Below are 20483 nucleotides of genomic sequence, written 5' to 3' on the forward strand. Positions count from 1 at the left end.
GTGAGAGTGTACATCCTTGTCTTATTCCTGATCTTAGAGGAAATGCTTTTAGCTTTTCACCATTGAGTATGGTGTTAGCTGTAGGTTTGTTGCATATGGCCTTTCTTATGACATCTTTATTGATGTTATTCAATACTACTCAGTTAGAAACTGTTATGCGATGATTGCGATCCTCTCCCAAATTCATATGTTGAACCCTAACTCCCAGTACCTCAGAATGTGACTGTATTTGGAGGTAGGACATTTAAAAGGGTGATTAAGTTAAAATGAGAACATTAGGGTGTGTCTTAACCCAACATGACCAGTGCCATTATAAAAAGAGGAAATTTGGACTCACAAAAAGGCACCAGAGATGCACACATACAGAAAAAAGACTATTTGAGGACATAGTGAAAAGAGAGTCAGTGATCTGCAAACCAAGAAGAACTCAGGCCTCAGAAGAAACTAAACCTGCCAACACTTTGATCATGCACGGCTAGCTTCCAAAAATGTGAGAAAATAAAATGTTATTGTTTAAGCCATCCAGTCTGTAGCATTCTGTTATGGCAGCCCTAACAAACTAATACAGCAACTATCCTTTAACTTACCCTGTCACATTGGCCAGAAATTTCTCCCTATTCATAAGACATCTGGCAGTTTGGCGTTCTTAATATTGAACTGGGAAAGTTGATTTTTTTAATTAAGTGTAAAGAGATTGTGTTTTTTAGACTGTTCTTTATCATAAAAGCTTAATATATTCTGAAGAATAAAAAATCCTCAGTGCAAAGCAATGGGAAAAGATAGCTTTTCCTTCATTTAAAAGGAGTAAATGTGGTTTATTTTATTGTATAGTGAACTAGAACTGAAGAGTGCAGGGTTCAAATCCCTGCTCTGTACTTGGAGAAATTGTTTAACCTCTTTATCTAGGACTGTAAATTATCTCCAACAGTGACTGTGGAGAGAGGGCCAGATCATTGGTAAAGAGCACCTGGTTCTTCTTCTAAAGTAGCCAAACAGCTAACACCATTGTGATTCAATTTCTTGTCAAATCTCAGTGGACTGAAAGGTAATACTATCTTCTCTTAACAATTAACCAAATTATGACAGCCAGCAAGCCAAGTCCACTGATCTCACTATCCATACTCTTGATGGGACAAAAACCAATCTGATAATTCTTTTAATTCAGAAAGAGTGCTGGTTTGGGGGTAGAAAAACCTGGTTAACAATCCAGCTCTACTCTGTTGTGTGTCTAACAGTGTGACTTTACACCTTCAGACCAATAGGGATCTGTGTTTCTTAAAAGCATCCTCAGTGATATTGAAGATAAAACATTTGGAAATAAATACACTACACTAGCTATAGTCTTTAAAGAACAAAAAAGTCTCTATTTTCGCAGTATTGTCTCTAGTTCCTTGCAAAATTTATGGTACAGAATCAGGAATCAACATATACTCATTGAATGAATAAAAGCTTATGATTTTCTGGAAAAAATAGATATTAATACTTATAATACAGTTGTAGAGTAAAGGAGATAAATGACATATATTACTTTGCAGAGAAGGTGCTCATTAAAGAGTACTTTTGAGATTATTATTCATTCATCTTATTTTATGGTGTTCCTGTTATTGTGTGGCCAGTTTACTCAGCCACAAAGCTAGCAAGGTGACAAGACATTTTTCCAAAGTCCACTTGTAAAGGAGATGTGCAAACAGTGATTACATCCTATGATAATTAGAGTTTTAAAATGTAAGTTCTACAGGACAGTGTCAACATATTAAACTTTCTGGATAAGTCATTATTAAGGGAAATCTTAGTTGGTAAAATTAATGAATTCCAAATTTCAATGCAGCTGTTCTATATGGCAGAAAGTGGTTTTATTCCATGTGTTATTCAGCCATCTTCTTCCTCAGCCATCCTCTAGGGTCTTTAAATCTCTGTATTCATCTTCAGGATGTGGGAAGAGAGCCAGAAGAGGACACAACCACTTCTTAAACATCTTAACTTGAAAGTGATCCATACCATTTCTGTCCATAGACCACAGCAAAAGCTAGATAAAGGATTTTACCTAGATGATTGATAGGGAATCTGGAAAATGAAACCCCTGCCTGAGAAGGTGCTTCTCAGAGACAGATCCTTGTTAGGGAAATTTCGTGGACTGTTATAACCATTTGTGCCACAGGTGCCCACAATGGGCCATATAGAACAGCTGCACTGAAATTTGGGATTCATTAATTTTACCAAGATTTCCCTTAATAATGACTTATCCAGGAATAGTTTAATATGTTGACCCTGTACTGTAGAACTTACATTTTAAAACTCTAATTATCATAGGATGTAATCACTGTTTGTTTGCACATCTCCTTTACAAGTGGACATTGGAAAAATGTCTTGTCACCTTGCTAGCTTTGCGGCTGAGTAAACTGGCCACACAATAACAGGAATGCCATAAAATAAGATGAATGAATAATAATCTCAAAAATACTCTTTAATGAACACCTTCTCTGCAAAGTAATATATGTCATTTATCTCCTTTACTCTACAACTGTATTATAAGTATTAATATCTATTTTTTCCAGAAAATCATAAAAGAGTCTAGAGGCCTATGGAGAAGTGATGCCACATGATCTGAGACTAGAATAGGCATTATCCAGGAGGATAGGCAAAAAGGATGCCCCAGGTGAAGTGAAAACATGTGCAATGTTTGTAGGTTAGATAGAGCAGATGTATACAGGACAAGAAGGGAGTCCCATTTTGCTTCTGCACTAATTGTGTGGTAGTGAGTAGTGGAGGATGAGTTTAGAGGGATAGATGAAGAACTGAAGATGAAGAGCCTAAATGTCATTATAGCAACACCCTATCTTCTCATTCACCTCCTCTTCCCCTCAGAATTTTCATTGATCGGGTCTAGGTCTTTACAAATTATTTTTCTCTTCCTTGCTCATTCAAGAGGATAATCTCCTTGCTAGACAGGGTCACTAAAAGGGAAATCTTTCCTATTGAATGACCTTTTAATTCTCACAATTGACTGTGTAGATAAAGCCTGGTCATGTGTCTCAGCCAATTGGCTCTCTATTGAGAAGGGCAGTGCACAGTTCTCTCATTGACACACACATAACTTGAGTGCACCAAGGACATGGGCAAGGGTCATTCATATAGCTTCTATAATTAACTGCCTTTTGAAATGTAGGCAGTGCAATGTATTGTGTCCTGGTATTGTGCTTCCTCATCGATACCCTTCAGCCGACAGAGTTCAATCTCCAGTGACAGCAATATGTTCATTTATTTTTAATATTCCATGACCTACTCAGGGTTATGGCCTCATTAAAAACCTATTGATGTCTTTGGCATATGCTTGTGAAGTGTCCTTGTTGTTTGCATTTAATCATGATGAAGAAAGAAAGAATGAAAAAGGGTGGTTGCCCTAGATCTTCCCAAGACTATAACAAAAACTGACAAGAGTAATTGTTTGCTACTTCAGAGACTTACAAAAATAGATAACCAATCAAACAAGATCAGTAATTTTTGCTTCTTCTGTATTTGGTTGAAGAGGTGTTATTTTGAAAGCTTTAAGTTGCTAACATTAATGGAAAAAGTATGGCTCCTTATTAATTTAGATTGAATTAATTTTCTGTGTAGTAATAGGATACTAAAACATGTAGAATCTTTTAAAATCTATTTATGTAAATCCCACAAACCATCTTTTCATTGATCTCTCTACAACTACTGCACTGGGGAGACTCATGAATAAGGTGTATAAGTCTGCGTAGTTCAGACTGAGATTTTAAATACTGACAGCTGTCAAGAAATGTGACTAACACTAGATTACTTGGAAATTTACAGATAGTTACAGAAAAGGTATTACCTTAAACAAACCTGTTTATTCTTACTGGATGTTGATAGTGGTATTCATAATGATGTATTTCTCCTAACGTTTTTCTTTGGTCTGTAGAATCTTCTGAATGACATAAGAAGGATTGCATTGTTCTAAACATCATTTTGCTAATAATTCCATTGTAAGACTAATTGATTATCTGGAAACTGGATGTCAATATTCAAACATATGTTAACCCAAGCACTGACTATATTTCTAATATCCGCCACACAGTGCTGCGAGCTGGGATGCAATGATCAACAGACTAAAGCCCTTGACTTTGAGATATTCATAACTTAATAGGAAAATGAGTATGTGAAAAAGATTCTACTGAATTTGCGTAATTAGAAGAAAGATGAGTACAGAGTCCTCTGGGAGCAGAGGAAGATAGGAGAAAAAAAAGCAATTTACTTGGAAGTTTAGGGTTATACAAGTAAATCAGTTAGAATCCCAGACCCTCCACTTCTCTACCTATGAATGATGTGATCTTGAATTAATCACTTTACTCCTCCAATCTCATGGAGATAATCAAAATACAGGGTGTTGTGAGAATTAAAAAGAACAATCCATGTATGTGTCTGAAATGACATCTGATAGAGCATATTCCCCAAGATGTTAGTTCTTTACTATATTAATATTAGAGGATATGGGTAATATTCCAGACCTGTGATATTTTTGATAGGCCTTAAAAAAAAAATAAATGTTTACTAGGTAAAAAGAAAGGGAATAAGAATACTCTAGGGCAGAAGAAAAAGATGCAAAAGCACAAAGCTGTGACACCACAAGATCATTGACTTAGAGTCCCATTTCCTTTGCCTCAAGAAAAAAACCCAGCAAATTTCTATTTATTTATATTTTAAGAAGAAAATGAAAACAACTAATGTACATTGAACATCATCTAGATAACTTAGTAAATCCTCAGGTTCAGTACATCCTATTTTACCAATGAAGAAGCTGAGATGCTATTATATGACTTAATTTGCTCTGGATTATGAGACTGGAAAATAAAGCCTACAGAATATTGATGACACCAAATGCCAGTGAGCATGTAGAGTTTCTGTTGAAACTCTCATTCTTTGATCGTGGGAATGCAAAATGGTACAATCACTTTGGAATACAGTTTGGTGGTTTCATACTAAACTAAACACAGGTTTATAATCCAACACTTATACCCCTTAGTATTTATCCAGATGAGTTAGAAACTTACGTCCACTCCAAAGAGTCCACACACGGGTTTATAGCTGCTTTGTTCATAGTTGCCAAAACTTGGAAGCAAGCAAGACGTCCTGCAGTAGGTGAATAAATAAGTGAGCTGTTGTATATCCAGATAATGGAATAGTATTCAGTGCTAAAAAGAAATGATCTGTCAAGCCATGAAAAGATATGGAGGAGCCTTAAATGCATATTACTAGGTGAAAGAAGCCAATCTGAAAAAGGCTATATACTATATGATTCCAACTATTACTTTCTTAAAAAGGCGAAACTATGGAGACAGTAAAAAGATCAGTGGTTTCCAGAGGTTGGTAGGGGTGGGGTATGAATAGGCAGAGCACAGAGGATTTTTAGGGCAGTGAAAATACTCTGTATGATACCATTATGATGGTTGCATGTTATTATACATTTGTTCAAACCCATAGAATGTACAGTATCAAGAGTGAAATGTAACATATGGACTTCGGGTGATTATGATGTGTCAATGTGGGTTCATCAACTGTAACAAATATACCACTCCATAGGAGCTGTTAATAATGCAGAAGGCTTTGCCTGCGTGGGAGCAGGAGCTACATGGGAATTCTCTGTACCTTCCCCTCAATTTTGTTGTGAACCTAAAATTGCTCTAAAAAATAATAAACTCAAATTTTAAAAAAGTCTAAAACTCAGGTCCACTTAATCTTATCTCTAAAATATATACTATTTTGACTTCATCAAAACTTGGGTTAGGATTTGCCAATTCTAATTGATACTATATTAGGGAAAGAATCCATACCACTCAAAAATATGAAATTTTTATAAAAAATCTCAGCCAAGTTGGTTGACTGAATTCTCCAGCAGTGCTTCATATAATACTCAACAATAAGGAGGTATAATTACCCCTGTATAGAAAGTGAGGTTCAGAGGGATAATATGGAAGTCTCTAAGCATAAATGAGGAAACTCTGAAATCTAAACCTTCAGAGTTATGCGCTAGCAAGTGGTGGAGTTAAGAATCGAACCCATCTCTATCAGATTCCCCACCCTATGTCCTTTCCACCACACCTGGGTGCCTCTTTTGATGTATAATTTGGCCAAAGCCTGTCCCTAATAGGAACTGAGTGCATCTAGACATATCTAAGAGTCTTTTGGTCTGCTTTCTTGTATATATTACTGAGGATGATCAATAGTTCTCATGGCTTTTCATCAGCTTCTTTTGGGGAAGAACTGCATTTAAGAAAACCAACCAGAAAATGAAATGAAGCTCACACTGAATGACAGTATAAGCCAGGACAAATACAAAGTAAATCTCCTCCAACATCATCCCATCTATTTTACATTTAGAATCCAATGGTATTTGCCTCCTCATGTTATATTAGCAGGTCAAAATGTGCTTCTCCTGGGGAATTCCCTGGTGGTCCAGTGGTTAGGACTCTGTGCTCTCACTGCCGGGGCCCAGGTTCAATCCCTGGTCGAGGAACTAAGATCCCACAAGCCACACAGCAGGGCCAAAAAAAAAAAAAAAAAAAAAAAATGTGCTTCTCAAAGAGACTATTTTGGCCCAAGTGAAATAGTACCCCAAAAAGCTGATAAAACAAATACTCTCTAAATCAAATAATATCATCACATCAGTTCTCAGGCAGCAAATACAAATATAGTCACAATCTAGACACTCAGATTTCAAAATAGTCATTCTCCTCTTTACAAACATACTGATTTGAAATTTAGCAGTAATATCAGAAATGAGCTCAAAAATAAGATTATATATAATATAATATGATATAATGTGATACACCTATACATATATAAATCAGATTTGCATGTACTGTACATAAAAATAGAAAGATGTATGTATAAACACATAAATATATAATTTATGTATAAACACATAAATATATAGTATATACACCATATACTATATTGTATACTGTATACATTTTATATCAGACAGCGCTTTCTCCTCCATAGGTCACTTTCAGAAATGCAATAGCTATGGAAAAGTATGGATGTTTTCAGTCATAGCTCAGATATTATTTGAAGAATGAGAGACAGTAGACCTTGAAAGTGGTTGAGATCCATTTTCTCTATTTATTGTTATTTATTGCTCTTATTTAAAAAATAACTAACATTAATTAAGCACGTGCTATAAGCCAAATATACTTACAAGGATATGTGTGTATTTTGCCACACTTTCCTTAGACCAACCTTAGGAGACACTAATATTGTCCCCATGCTGTAGATGAGAAAACTGAGGCATTAAAAGGGTAAGTAACTTCCTGTGTTCATGTAGCTGATAAGGAACAGAACCAGGATTTAAATCCAGGCAGTCTGGCTTCAGAGTCTACCCCTGATTTCCTCTCCACTTGGTGCATACTATATAGCAGGCTCTATGCCAGATGATTTCACCACCATTTAATAAAACCCATTCTTTTTTTGTTTTGTTTTCCCTCCTGAACACTTGTGTTTGAGATAGATTAGGTAACTGACTAACCAAACACATCACTCCCTTTTTCTCTCCCCTACCACCCTAGAAACTTGAAGATTGGATGAGTGGTCTCAGCTAAATGGGAGATGAGGTTGTGGAAAGTGCTTTAATGCATTCTAAGAAGCAACTCATGCTCCCAAAGTAGCTTCTGGTTAGGGGTGCAAAACATAACAAGGCATGTAACCTTTTGAAGTCCAAGCAGATGAAGGAACAATCGATGGCCCAGCTGCAGTGCTCAGACTTACAAAAACTCCTCTGCCAATTCCCAGTCATCTTCCCAGGGAGCCACGTGTTCCCATCAGCATGCCCCATAAATTTTGCAGTAGGATGCAAGCTGCTGGCTTGAAGCTGACACTGATTGAAAAACCTCACCCAGGGCCAACTGCTGTAAGAGAGGACTTGGGGGTCCAGAAGGAAACACCAGTGTTTTTTGTTCAGCAGATTTGTCAGCGTTTAGAGATCACAGGAGAGATAGAGAACAGCAAGATAAGCCTAATTCCCCCAAGGGGAAATATTGTAGGCTTGTGATGTAATTTCTTTTCTTTTCTTTTTTTTTTAACTTTGGTCAAGCAAAAACAAAAATTCAGTTATCAGGCCCGGTTGTTCTTAGTAGTTACAAAAGGATGTTACGGAGATTAGGTCTGCCTGTAGGTTTTTTTTTTCCCTCTTTACCTTCCAGTGAACTTTCTTCTTTCTCCCTTCAAGCAATAGAGGGTGACCTAGGCTACAGAAATTCAGTTTCTTCTCATTAGAGAGTAGCCAAGGGCTCTTTAAACTAATAAAGCAGGAGAAAGATCACAGATAAAACAAGATAGGACATTCAGGTGGAGATGACAAGAGTGCCTAGAGGGTTATGTTAATAATTACAGTCTGAGGGGTAGGAATGAGACCTCTATAAAGAAAGTTATTTTATGATGTCTTTACAGCGCTTTCAAAATGCTCTGCATAATAAAACCAATTTTGAAGTTTCCCATCCCCCTCCCCCCATAAACAGAACAGTTCTCCCCAGGAAATTATTCAAAAAGCAAAAGTAAACACTTTCCTTCTCCAAGCAGAACTGACTCATTTTTACAACAGGAAGAAAATGAAATAAAACATGCACTATAATACATGGAGATTGCCTTCTTTAGCCTGTGGGAAATTCTGAAAGGCATATGTACAGATCCATAAGGCAATTTCCTTTGGTATTGGACAGTAAAAAGCTTACAATTGTTCCCCCTCCAAGTTCTCTCTCAACTCTAATCAATTCCAGGTCTTTTCTGTATATTTCTCCCTTGCTTTTCTACAACATTCCTAGGTACCGGCTGATGGGCAATCAGTTGTTTTACTACACTTTGGTGTTTATTTGTTCATGCTATAAATTTGTCCAACAGATACCTGGGGACAAAGCCTGGGGGCTGGTAGCTACACAAAAAACAAGGCAACTAGGCCCCTTGACATACAATCTGTAATTATATACTGTGTAGCATTATAATGTAGCATTTGGAAACATTATAAATATAAAAGCAATAAAACTTATATTTATATAAATATAAAAGCAATAAAATCTAAAGTCAAATATTGATAATAATAATGAAAGAAGGAATGGAAATGAGAGAGAAGAATACAGGATCCATGAGATTAGGTGCACGTGGCTTTGGACACTATCCTTTTCACTTCCTGAGTACACTGCCCTTGGTTAAGTTACTTAAGTTTTCTGAACGATTACTTCTTCATCACTAAGGTGGAGAAAATGCTCACATCAAAGGAGTCAAAGCAGTGATGAGAATAAATATGGTATATAAAATGCATAATAGTAAACATTCCAGTAATGTGCAAAAAATATGTTAGATAAATGAAGTATTGTGGTGAGACATAGGAAGGAAGCACTAACTCAGCTAAGGCTCCCCAGAAGTTGTGAAATTTGAGGTAAGGTCTAAAAAGATAATCACAGACAGAGGTTTAAGGGGTAGGTAACAGGAAGTCCTAAAGTGAAATCCATTAAGTACACAGAACTATACAAGAATGACAAGTAATTATTTGTGATTGGAGTGTGGGTTCATGCTGAGTGAAAGAAGAAAATGAGACGTGAAAAAATGAGTTAGGAGAAGACTGTGAATGGACTTCTATTCCACGCTAAGGAATTTTAGTCTCTGAAAATAAGAAATAATTACAAATTTATCAGAAGAGAAATAAAATCTCAGAATTGTACTTTAAAAAGTGAAACGTGGAACTCTAGGTGGTATGTAGCTAGTGGATAACAGTAAGGAGAGACTGGAGACAGAAAAACCAGTTCAGAGGATATAACAATTATTTATATATAATATTTATGTTTAGATTATATTCCTATATGCTTAAATTATGTTTATATGGCCATATGATAATTTAAATTTATGTGATAATATAAATACAACAAAACCTATATTTATATAATAATATAAAAGCAATAAAACCTGAAGTCAAGCAGTGATAATAAAAATGAAAGAAGGGTTAGAAGTAAGAGAGAAAATTAGAGGAAACTTTATGATTGACTGGATGTAGGGAATTATGAATCTGGATATGTCAAAGGCATGTCTGAGGCTTTTACCCTGGGAGACTGAGTGACCTGTGATCCCCTTAATCATTATACATAATTCACAATGAATAGACAGAATGAAGGAGCATGGTGTATTGGATCATTAATCTCTAATTCTTTATCGTCATTCTACATCTATCCAAAACCTTTGCCAGGTGACTTTGTAGTACCTCCAACTGAAGACGGAGTATTTTTCCTTGTCTCATTGACGTTGGGCTTGGCCAAATGAACTGCTCTGGCCAACGAAATTTGAATCAAAGTGTCAGTATGCCATTTGCAGGCTGAGGCTTTAATAAGAATAACATTTCTGCTCAGACTTGTGTTTTCCAGGGATGCACTAGGAGAAGTAGATGTTCCAGGTAGCTTTGGCTCCAAGGAGAATGACAAAGCTCATGGAAAATACCTATACCCAATCCACAACCTGGAGAAAATCCTAGCCAAACCCAGCCGAGCCTTAGTCTGAAGCAAGCTTTCCAACTTAACATGTAATAGACCTAAAGCAAGAAAAATAAATTCTTGCCGTTGTATGACCTCTTGAAAAAGTTTTTTTTTTACTCGGCATTATTATGGCAATAGTCCCCTAATACAAATAGCCAGAAACAGCAATGTTTAAATATCTACTTCCAGTGTGTTTCCAATGCCCAACTATCTCCTTACCGTTGAATTCTCTAAGATGCCACAATATTACTCCAATTAGTCCTTTTTTCTTTTCTTTTTTTTCTTAAGCAAAGTAGAGTAGTTTCTGTTATTTGTTGCCCATTGAAATTTATTAAGCTTAAAATTCTGCTGAGATGCTTTAATCATAATTATCTTTCCAGATGTAATGGTAGAATAATGAGGTCACATGTTGGACCAGAAATTATCATGTATAGAAAAGGGCAATTTCATTAAAGATTTAGTCAATTAATTAATTAATTAATTAATGACAGAGTGGATTCCATAGCTATAGACTATATATTCCCTTATGCAGCTATGCATCTTGAAATCATGTTTCATTGATGAGTAACAAAGGGACTAAATTAAAGAGCACGGTAATATAAATACTTAAGATGTGGTTAAATAAAGAATAAGTTGAGAAGAAATATGAGTAAAGGGAGAACAGGAAATAATGGTGTTGTTAAAGCAAAATAAGGTAATAATTTTATGAAAGAGAAAGTGGTAAACATTATCAAATACCAGAGACATATCAATTAAGTTAGATGACCATTAACAGAATCAGGTCATGGGTGAATTTTCTCTCTAAGCAGTTAGAGTGAGGTTTGTGCCACAGGAATCTGAGAGTTTTTCAGAGAGTAAATTTTAATAGAATGAGAAAGCCTTCCAGATACTGAGGAGTATCTGAAAAGGAAAAAAGTGAAAAGAGAAAAGAGATAAGAAAAGAGAAAAGAATAAGAAAATATAGACAAGCCCCAAATTTGTGCTTAAAACATTTCCTGCACCCACCTGAGTTGACTATTCTCTCTTTATTTCAATTTCTGGTAGACCGAAATTTGTGATTAAATAAAAGCTATTTGTGATTATTTATATGATAATTAATCATGCTTGTGAACAAACTAATTCTTTAGAAAATGTAATACTTTACAATTTTTTCATTGTTTTTCTTTGTCTCTAAAATTCCCACATTAAAAACTCTATTCAATTTTTGTTTATTAAATATGAATAGAGGTAAATAAAACTGATCATGTGATCACAGTTCTTATGCCTAAAAACCTACCCTTGGCTTATTTATCCTTCTTATCTACTATAGAAAGACAAGTTTCAAATCTGGTACTTGAACAAATGGACTGTCCTTAATTGGGTCTTTCCAAATAAGTTGAATTTACTTTAAGAGCAGATGTGCTGTGAATGTATTGACTTAACATCCATGAAGGGAGATAATTTTATGTCTACTTTTATAACTATATTTCCTATGAAATATAATATAGAGTAGTGTCTGACACATAGTTGTTCTCAGAGAATATCTGTTGAATGAATCAATGAGTGAACACATGTCTTTGGTTTCAGTCTTAAGTTTTGAGCAATATGCTCTCAAGTTTTTTCCCCTCTCCCTCTGCCTCTTTCTCTCCATTTCAATTAGTAAAATCTGGATAGGAGATTCAGCTATGACGAGAATACACTATAGCAGTATATATGTTTATATATTTATATAGCTTTTATGCCTCCTATGTAATAGCATCCACATCACAATGCCCTTGAAAGAACTGGTAATCAGTCTGGTCTCATACTTCTTTTGGAGTAACTATTCAAGCTGATGAGCAGAGCAGTAGTATAGTTACACTCAATGGAATAGAATGTCTTGGGTACAGGAGACTCCATCTGGCTTTAACCACTTCAGAAGCTAAAGTATAGGAACAGCTTTCACATACTCTATTCTTACCCTCGACAGAGACTAACAGGAGTTTTTCAGGTTGTTAGAGCCACAAGAAAACAGGATAGAATGCAGGGCAAAGCTCCTCACCTAGATAAGAATGGAAATGTCAATCAGAGAATGGCACAACCGGCCAGAGAGAGCAATCAGAGCCAGGACCAGGGAGTCAGGCTACATCTCGTCAAGCATATCCTCATGAGGGGTTTGAACACTGCCTTCTGGACTAAGATCACGGCTCTAAGATTTCATCTGACCACTAGGTTTTAGCACTGAATGGGATCAAGTCTGCATGCCTGGGCACCTGCCGGAGCTGAATCTCCCTGGAGCTGGGATAATCAGGGATTGGCATTCACCGCCTTGTAAGAGTCCAGATAAGACCACTGCCATGTTTTTTACCACACAATCTGCAGGGATATCCAGGATGTGACAATGTGTTATTAAATTTATCTACCACATCTTTGAACTCCTGAATATTTTCTCATGTTCCCCATAGGCTTTACACTTTGCTAAAAATGTTTTAATGCAATGGCTTGTTCTGACAAAATTAAATTCTGCTTTGTTTATATTTATTACAATTTATAGGATCCCTGAATTCTGGAGGTTCACTGTTTAGGGGGTCAGGAAAAGATTATTCTTAAAAGATCACTGAAACTATAGATGATGTAATTATCAGATACTATAACTAGAAAGAAGCTTCAAGTGCAACTAAGCTAATGTTTGCCAAATAATATTTGCTGGGTTCTTCAAGAAGAAAACTACAAATAATGCTAAGAAAAGCCACATATATCTCTCTTTTTGAAATTTCTCAAAGCATGTTAGCATCTGTCAAAATTGTTCTGCAATGAAAATTATTTTATGTATGTCTAAGCCTGTGTTCAATTATAGTTGACCATAGACCATTTTATGGGTAAAATATCAATTAAAAACAAGTGGAACTATTGTACCACTGAATAGTTGAAACCATCCAGGTATGGCCATTTGTTCTCTATACTTCAGGACTTGGAGGGGTCATTAGCACAAGAATCTGTTCTTTTTTTTCTCTTGTTTTCTCATTCTACCCATCTCCCCTGTGGGATCTTCTCTTTGCTTTTGCTTCAACTATTTCCCACACCAAGCTGAAGCCGACTCCAGGAAACATTAGTTGCCTTCAAGAATTTTTTCTGAGCTCCATACTTTCACATTCAAATATTTTCTGGATTTCTGCCCTTGGCTGTTGTACTAGAAAACTGAACTATTCATTTTTTTGCCCTCCCCCTCTTTCCCACCAGCATGGATTACACCAATATATACCTGGGAATATCCTTGAATTTTCCCTCCTATATCTTCTCCCCATTATCCCATTAACACAGTCTCAAAGTCCTGTCACTTGCCTCACCCAAAGAGCTTAAGATTTTTCATCTGTCCTTGCACAGATTAATACAAAAAGTTTGTATTTGTTTGCATTTCCTGTGACAGCAAAATCTGATACAGGGAACTTGGGTGCCTGTGGTTGACTGGTGAGGTGACCCCAGGGAGCAGGAATAAGAGAGCTGGGAAAGTGAGATAGGAAAAGAAGAAAAGGTGATCAAAGGTGTGTTAGTGTGCTGGTTCCCACTATGAGTAATGGGGCTCAGTGGTGCTGGGGCAGCTCTGCAGAACAATGTAGAATATGCCTCAGAGTTTTCCCTCTGAAGAATGGGAAGTGGGTCTGTATCCCCTGTCTCCCTTCCCCTATCAGTTGAAATGGTGGCCCCAGGAGCATTAACTCTCCTGAACTTCTGGGTCAACCTGCAAATATGTCCTGAGACAGAAAAGCAGAGATAAGCGAGGTCCTTGAGTTAGCACACTGCCAGTGTGCACAGAACTGCCCAACAGAGCTGCAGCTGAAACCAATGCATTGGCCAAAGGAGACCTTTCAACCACTCTCCCCTCTAGGCCTGCCCTCCCCAAATCATTCTTTACACTGTCTACAGAATAATCTTTCTTACGTTTTCATCCATTAATAAAACACAAATTTCTTAAGTGCATTCCATTTGCCAGGCACATTCCTATGATCTGGCGAACAAGGACAGTTTTTAATGTCCTTTTAATTCTGAAAGGAGACAGGTACAAATAAGTAAGGAAGCAGGAAAAACATAGTATCAGAGCATGGTATATCTTATGCAGAGAATTAAAATGCATAAATGAAAAAAGATGTCTTAGGTACTCTACATTATTTAGAAGGCTATTTCAGAGGAAAAAAGAAAAAAATGACTTAGTTGAGGTCACTAGGAATGGTATGGAGAGGAGTGGTTGGATTCACAATATGTTTAAGAATGAGAGTCGGGCTTCCCTGGTGGCGCAGTGGTTGAGAATCTGCCTGCCAATGCAGGGGACACGGGTTCGAGCCCTGGTCTGGGAAGATCCCACATGCCGCAGAGCAGCTAGGCCCGTGAGCCACAATTACTGAGCCTGCGCGTCTGGAGCCTGTGCTCCTCAAGAAGAGAGGCCGCGATAGTGAGAGGCCCGCGCACCACGATGAAGAGTGGCCCCCGCTTGCAACAACTAGAGAAAGCCCTCGCACATAAACGAAGACCCAACACAGCCATAAATAAAAAATAAATAAATAAATAAAAATTTTAAAAATATATATTAAAAAAAAAAAGAATGAGAGTCAATATTAGGTGTTTTTTTTTTAACATCTTTATTGGAGTATAATTGCTAAATAAATAAATAAGAAAATCAAAAAAAGAAAAAAAAAGAATGAGAGTCAGTGGAAAGGCTGTGAATTGGATGTGAAGAGTGAGGAGAAAAAGAGTAGGTAAGATGTTAAATGTTTGGATTAAGCACTCAGCAGATGGCATTGCCATTTTTTAAGATGAGGAAGCTTGGGGGGAAGAGTAAATTTCAGGAGGAAATAATGCTTTTCTGTTGACTCATGTTAAATTTGAGATGATTATTAAGCATACCTGTGGAAATGTCAAACGTACATGTGACATTATTATTCCCCTGCTTAAAAAATCCTTCTAGGCCTCTACTTGCCCTCAGGGTAAGATCCAAACTTGGTAGGACACATTCTGTGCTCACCAAACCTTCTGTTTCATCCATCTACATATTCTAAGATTCAGTCACATTGATATCTGTTTACAGTATTCAAAATGCCACTCTCTTTATGCCCCCGTATGCCTCCCTATAACATCTTCCTGTTCTTTCTTACCCATTCACTCTCTTTCTTCCAGACTTAGTTCTGGTTTTATCCTTCACAGACCTCTCTTGATAATGCTGTGCTGAGTTGATTTCATGCCATCCTGGGTGGAGAATACCTCATTTTCAGTCATATTCTCTGTACTTATGTCTAACATAATGCTTAGTACATTGTCTATTATATTTTTTCCATTATTCATCTGTTTCCTATTTAGTCAATGTGCAGGAAAACTATATTTTCGGCATTTTACACTGTGCCACACTAGTATCATATATCTGATGCTGTTGTTTGAATAAATCAATCAATAAATGAATGAACAAATAATAGATGAGTGAAAGAGACAAATAGCTAAATATCTATACATTCTTGAGCATAATATTAGTTTTGCTTTATTAGTTTGGGTTCTTCCCTTAAAAGTTTATATCATGTTTGTGAGAAATTGAAAAAATTGTAACTTCTTTTCAATAGTTAAATTTAAAAATTTAACTACATAAGTTCTCTTATGAAAGCTAGTGAACTGAAGAAAATATTTAACATTCATTTTTATGTATTATTAGTACCCTGCTTCCCCTCAACCTCCAAAAAAAGTAGTATAAGGTAGCAAACAGAGGCAAATAGAATAAGAGAATAAAGTATACTTTGAAGCAGATGAGGAAATCAGGGAAGATATAATTTAAGAGTGAGTAAACAAAATAAAGCCTCAGTCTACTAAATAGTCACAAGGTTCACAGAAAGGCAAAGAAATATGTGGAAATATACATTTTAAAAGCCAGTTCAATAGTGGAATCATCAGTTTTAAGATTTACAGCATCCATGGGATAAAAATGCATTTTAAAAATACTGAGGTCACGTAAATTATTTTTGGATCAAGCAACAAATACATTCCCTCTGGTCAAGAAAACAGGGTGTTCAAGTAGGTTCATCTAGGCTGGATTCTAGTGTTCTTTCCACTTATAAAATAATGTGATTCAATGATGGCAGATCTAAGACTAGGTTTGTGTATCAGTCCAGGTTCAATCAGAGAAGCAGAACCTCTAAGATATATATTTACATGAGATTTGTTACAGAAATTTGACCATATACATTTGTAGGAACAGGTTAAGCATATTGAATTCATGTCTGATGCTAAAGCTTGAAGTCTGCAGGACATGTAATTGGGAAGGGAAGATAATATAAAGTGGGGGGAGAACAAGAATGAGCTGGAAACACAAGCCACAGCTGGAGCCCAGGAGGACAGACTGAAACCTGTATCAGTTCTTTCTGACTCTGCCCTTTATGGTATAGGTGTCTTGCAAAACCCAGAGTCCTTCATCACAGAGCTAAACACATACACCTGGTCCAGGAGGCAGAGGAGATGAAGATGGATCTAGGGGAAGGGGGAGTAGTGGCAGACCTGGTCACTGCCTTATATCAGTGGGTGAGCCAGCAGGTAAGACAATGTGGGTGAGCTACAAAAGGACTGCTGCTTCACTTGTATCCTTCACATTTCACACAAGAATCTCTCTTGTGGCCTACACTGATGGGAAGCATAGAGCAACAGAAACTCGAGGAAATGAAGTTCAGTTTAGGCAGGTTGACACATTTCCAAAGCAAACATAATTTGTTTGGCATGATAGAGTTACAAATCTAGTATGTATTGAGTGAATGGTTGGGCATCTGGGGGGGACTGATGGACGGACAGGTGGATCATGAATAAATGCATAGGTCTCTGCCTTCTTGCCAAAGGCTATTTCTTTGCCAGTCTTCTTTGTAAATGCCTTATCACTGATTCAACTCATACGTATTCTATGAAAACAATGCATGATTATTATTAGAATTAACATATATTAAGATTAAATATTAACAGGAGGTTGATTCAAAGTTTGCAGTTAAAGGTCTAGCTTTAATATTAATAGCTAACCCTTACCCAGCATGTACTTGGTCACATTAATGATCTAATTTAATTTTCACAATGACTTATGAGGTAAGGATTAATGCTATCCCCCTTTCACATATGAAAACTAAAGCTTGGAGAGGTTAAATATGAAAATATTTCTTTGCCTAGTCTATTGTGATCCTATTTCTTTTAGTGACGTCGGTCAGAGATGAGGATGTGTGTGTCAGCAAGTAGGTCTGGTGCTGATGTCCACAATGGAGCAATGTCCGTGGATTCAGAAATGTTAATGCCAGATACATATCTCTTTCTTGTTCTCATAACATTTAATTTTATAAATATAAAGAACATAGGAAAAATATTTGTATTCTTTCTTCTAAAGGACATGGGTTCAGTTTTGTTTTATGGTTATTGAGATAAAATGTATTTGTTCCTAACTTTGGCCTTTATAACCTGATATCCAAAAAGTATGGCTCATCTCCTGAGCAATTTATTAATGGATGTGATAGATTGCCTAAGATGATATCATCCTGCACACCAACACCAAAGCAGAGAGTTGAATGGATTATTCTGAATTCCAGGACAAAGAACATAAATATAAAACCAATTTGGATAAATTTAAAATATCTGGTCAAAATCAACAAAGGAGTCATAATCAGTTTATTGCACCTTTAGTTATTTAAGAGTGATGGACAAATAGCCTCCAAAAGAACTATTTAATTTTATATATTTTATTTAGTCAGATTCAAACTGTATTCTCCAAATAGAGAGTTTTGAGTTTATTCTATGATAATTGCTCTACTGTATTTATCAATTTGTTGGCACAGCTCAAGTTGAAAACAAAATAAAAATTGATGCTATTAGTTATCCATTAACTGAAAGCTAGTGGGATATGGATTGCCTGGATTCTCTGAAAATTTTCTACTCAAGATTTGTTTTCAAACATTGTAAGGGGACGTTAAAATCAGTAGAGTAAAATTCCTTACACAAGCTTTTTATCTAAATATTAATTTTTTTTAATTGGAGTATAATTGTTCCACAATGTTGTGTTAGTTTCTGCTGTACAATGAAGTGAATCAGCTATATGCATACCTATATCCCCTCAAACACTTTCTCGAAAATTGTCACAGAGAGAAAGCACTGCTCTGACCATTTCAAATTTGAACACATTTCCTCCTGTCGGTGGAAGGATTAAAGTTTGTGAGCACCTGTGACATATCTGGCACTGTATTGATACTGCATAGTAATCATCTCATTTAATTAAGCCAAAGCACAAGAAGTACTTAAGTTTTTACTCAATAAACTTTAAATATTACACAAAGTTTTGTTGTCAAAGGCATTCTCCCAGACACATTGTATAGTAAGCATTCTGGAATAATTTATAGATTAATTGATCAATTCAATTCAATCTAACAGTTATTGACTATCTGCTCTGTGCCTGACACTAAAAATGCAAAGATGAGTCAAATACTTCTTCCCACCACCTTGAAGTCTAGGGAAAGAGTCAAGGGTATAGGTAATAAAGTACAACGAAGTACAGAAAGTACTATTACTATAGATACAAGGGGGAAAATACCCTGGAAACAGAGGGCAGAATGATAAATAATTGATGTGCTTTATCTTGAAAAAGGAGGAGGAGAGGGCTTTCCAATAAATGGCAGTAAGAGAAAGAAAAATACAAACATTTAGTGAAATAGGAAGGATAGGGCAGAGTAGGTGGCAAAGGATTGTGGTCCTTTCAGTGGAGCTGGAATGAAAATTGGGTAGAAATAGAGGGGGACTAAATTGGACTGGTAAGAGAGCTGTAGATCGTGAAGGATTTTGAGTGGTAAGCTAAAAAATTTGAACTTCATAATGGAGGCAAGAAACTTTGAAATTTGATTTGGTTAGTTTTGATGTTAAGAAAGTAAACTCTGAGAACAAGGTGTCACATTGTGCAAAGCAATTTTCAAGTACAATTTTATTAAAGGTTTCTAACAAACTCATTATAGAGATACTATAATTATTTCCATTTTTTAACATTGAAGATGAGCCTTACAGAGGTTAAGTATCTTACCTAATTTGTGAAAGATAAGTTCCAAAGCCAGGTCTGGAAAGTTATTAACCTCTACAATATCAGTCTCTTTCCAGGTTTCTAAACTGGATAATATTGTCAAATGTGCTCTCATAAACAGTAACAGAGACTCAGATATATTGCAGGTGCCATATTTCTTACCCAGTAGAGAGCTGTAGGTCAGAATTGGGCTTCAATAAGACAAGATCATGATTAACTAAATCTATATGTAATAATATAAACTTTAGTTTGAAAATGGAACTGAGTCAAGCCCTTAAAAATGTCTGATTAGTAACTGGAACTAATAGCTAAATTTTATTTCATCCAAATGTATGCTCCTATCCTCATAGCTTAGAGGAAACTCATCAAACATGTTGTAAATAAAATAATGTCCTAATGATATAGAGATGCAACATGCAAGGAAGAGTATAGAGGGTAAGAAAGAAAAAACTGAAGACAAAAAATTATGGATTTTAGTCCTCAATTGTGGTTTGTCCTGAGTCAGTCATTTAAACTTTCTCATTATCCATTCCATCATCTGCAAAAATGAATGCAGCTTTATTCATCTTGTAAAATTCTCAAATGCTTAATATGAAGAGTTTGTAGAATCATGTATATGAAACTGCTTTGTAAACGTTTAGGTCCCCTAGAAACATCTGCTTTCATGATCATGAGAGCCCTTTGATTAACATCCACTTTTAACCATAGAAAAGGGGATCCTACACCACTTCATTCTGATGTTGAGATTAAACTACCTTATTTGAAAAAGAACAGAAATGGTCTTCAAACCGCCTACAAAGTACCACACATGCCTATACATAGCATCAGCATATGAAGATTGAGTGCTTTTCTGAGGCTGTGCCAAGACTCTATCTGACAAAGCCATCCTTAGGCTTCACAAGGCATCAACAATCCCCGCGAGGGCATAACAAAAGCCCTTTTGTAGC

The 20483-nt window shown here is 36.2% G+C and overlaps 2 long non-coding RNA genes across 3 annotated transcripts in view; one reads left to right on the forward strand and one right to left on the reverse strand.

The window, feature by feature from the left end:
- LOC309628650 overlaps window positions 1-20483 on the reverse strand; it is a 121471-nt gene continuing 100988 nt past the window's right edge. The window contains exon 3 of the long non-coding RNA XR_014244613.1: window positions 1-5136. This is a non-coding gene — a long non-coding RNA (uncharacterized lncRNA). The remainder of the gene's footprint in view (window positions 5137-20483) is intronic.
- Window positions 5130-20483, forward strand: part of LOC309628649 — a 41579-nt gene continuing 26225 nt past the window's right edge. For both annotated transcript variants that reach the window (XR_014244611.1, XR_014244612.1), the window contains exon 1: window positions 5130-20483. This exon is cut by the window's right edge. This is a non-coding gene — a long non-coding RNA (uncharacterized lncRNA).

The sequence above is a fragment of the Balaenoptera borealis genome (genome assembly GCF_965194805.1).
Source record: "Balaenoptera borealis genome assembly, chromosome: 4".
In the NCBI taxonomy this organism is placed as follows: domain Eukaryota; kingdom Metazoa; phylum Chordata; class Mammalia; order Artiodactyla; family Balaenopteridae; genus Balaenoptera; species Balaenoptera borealis.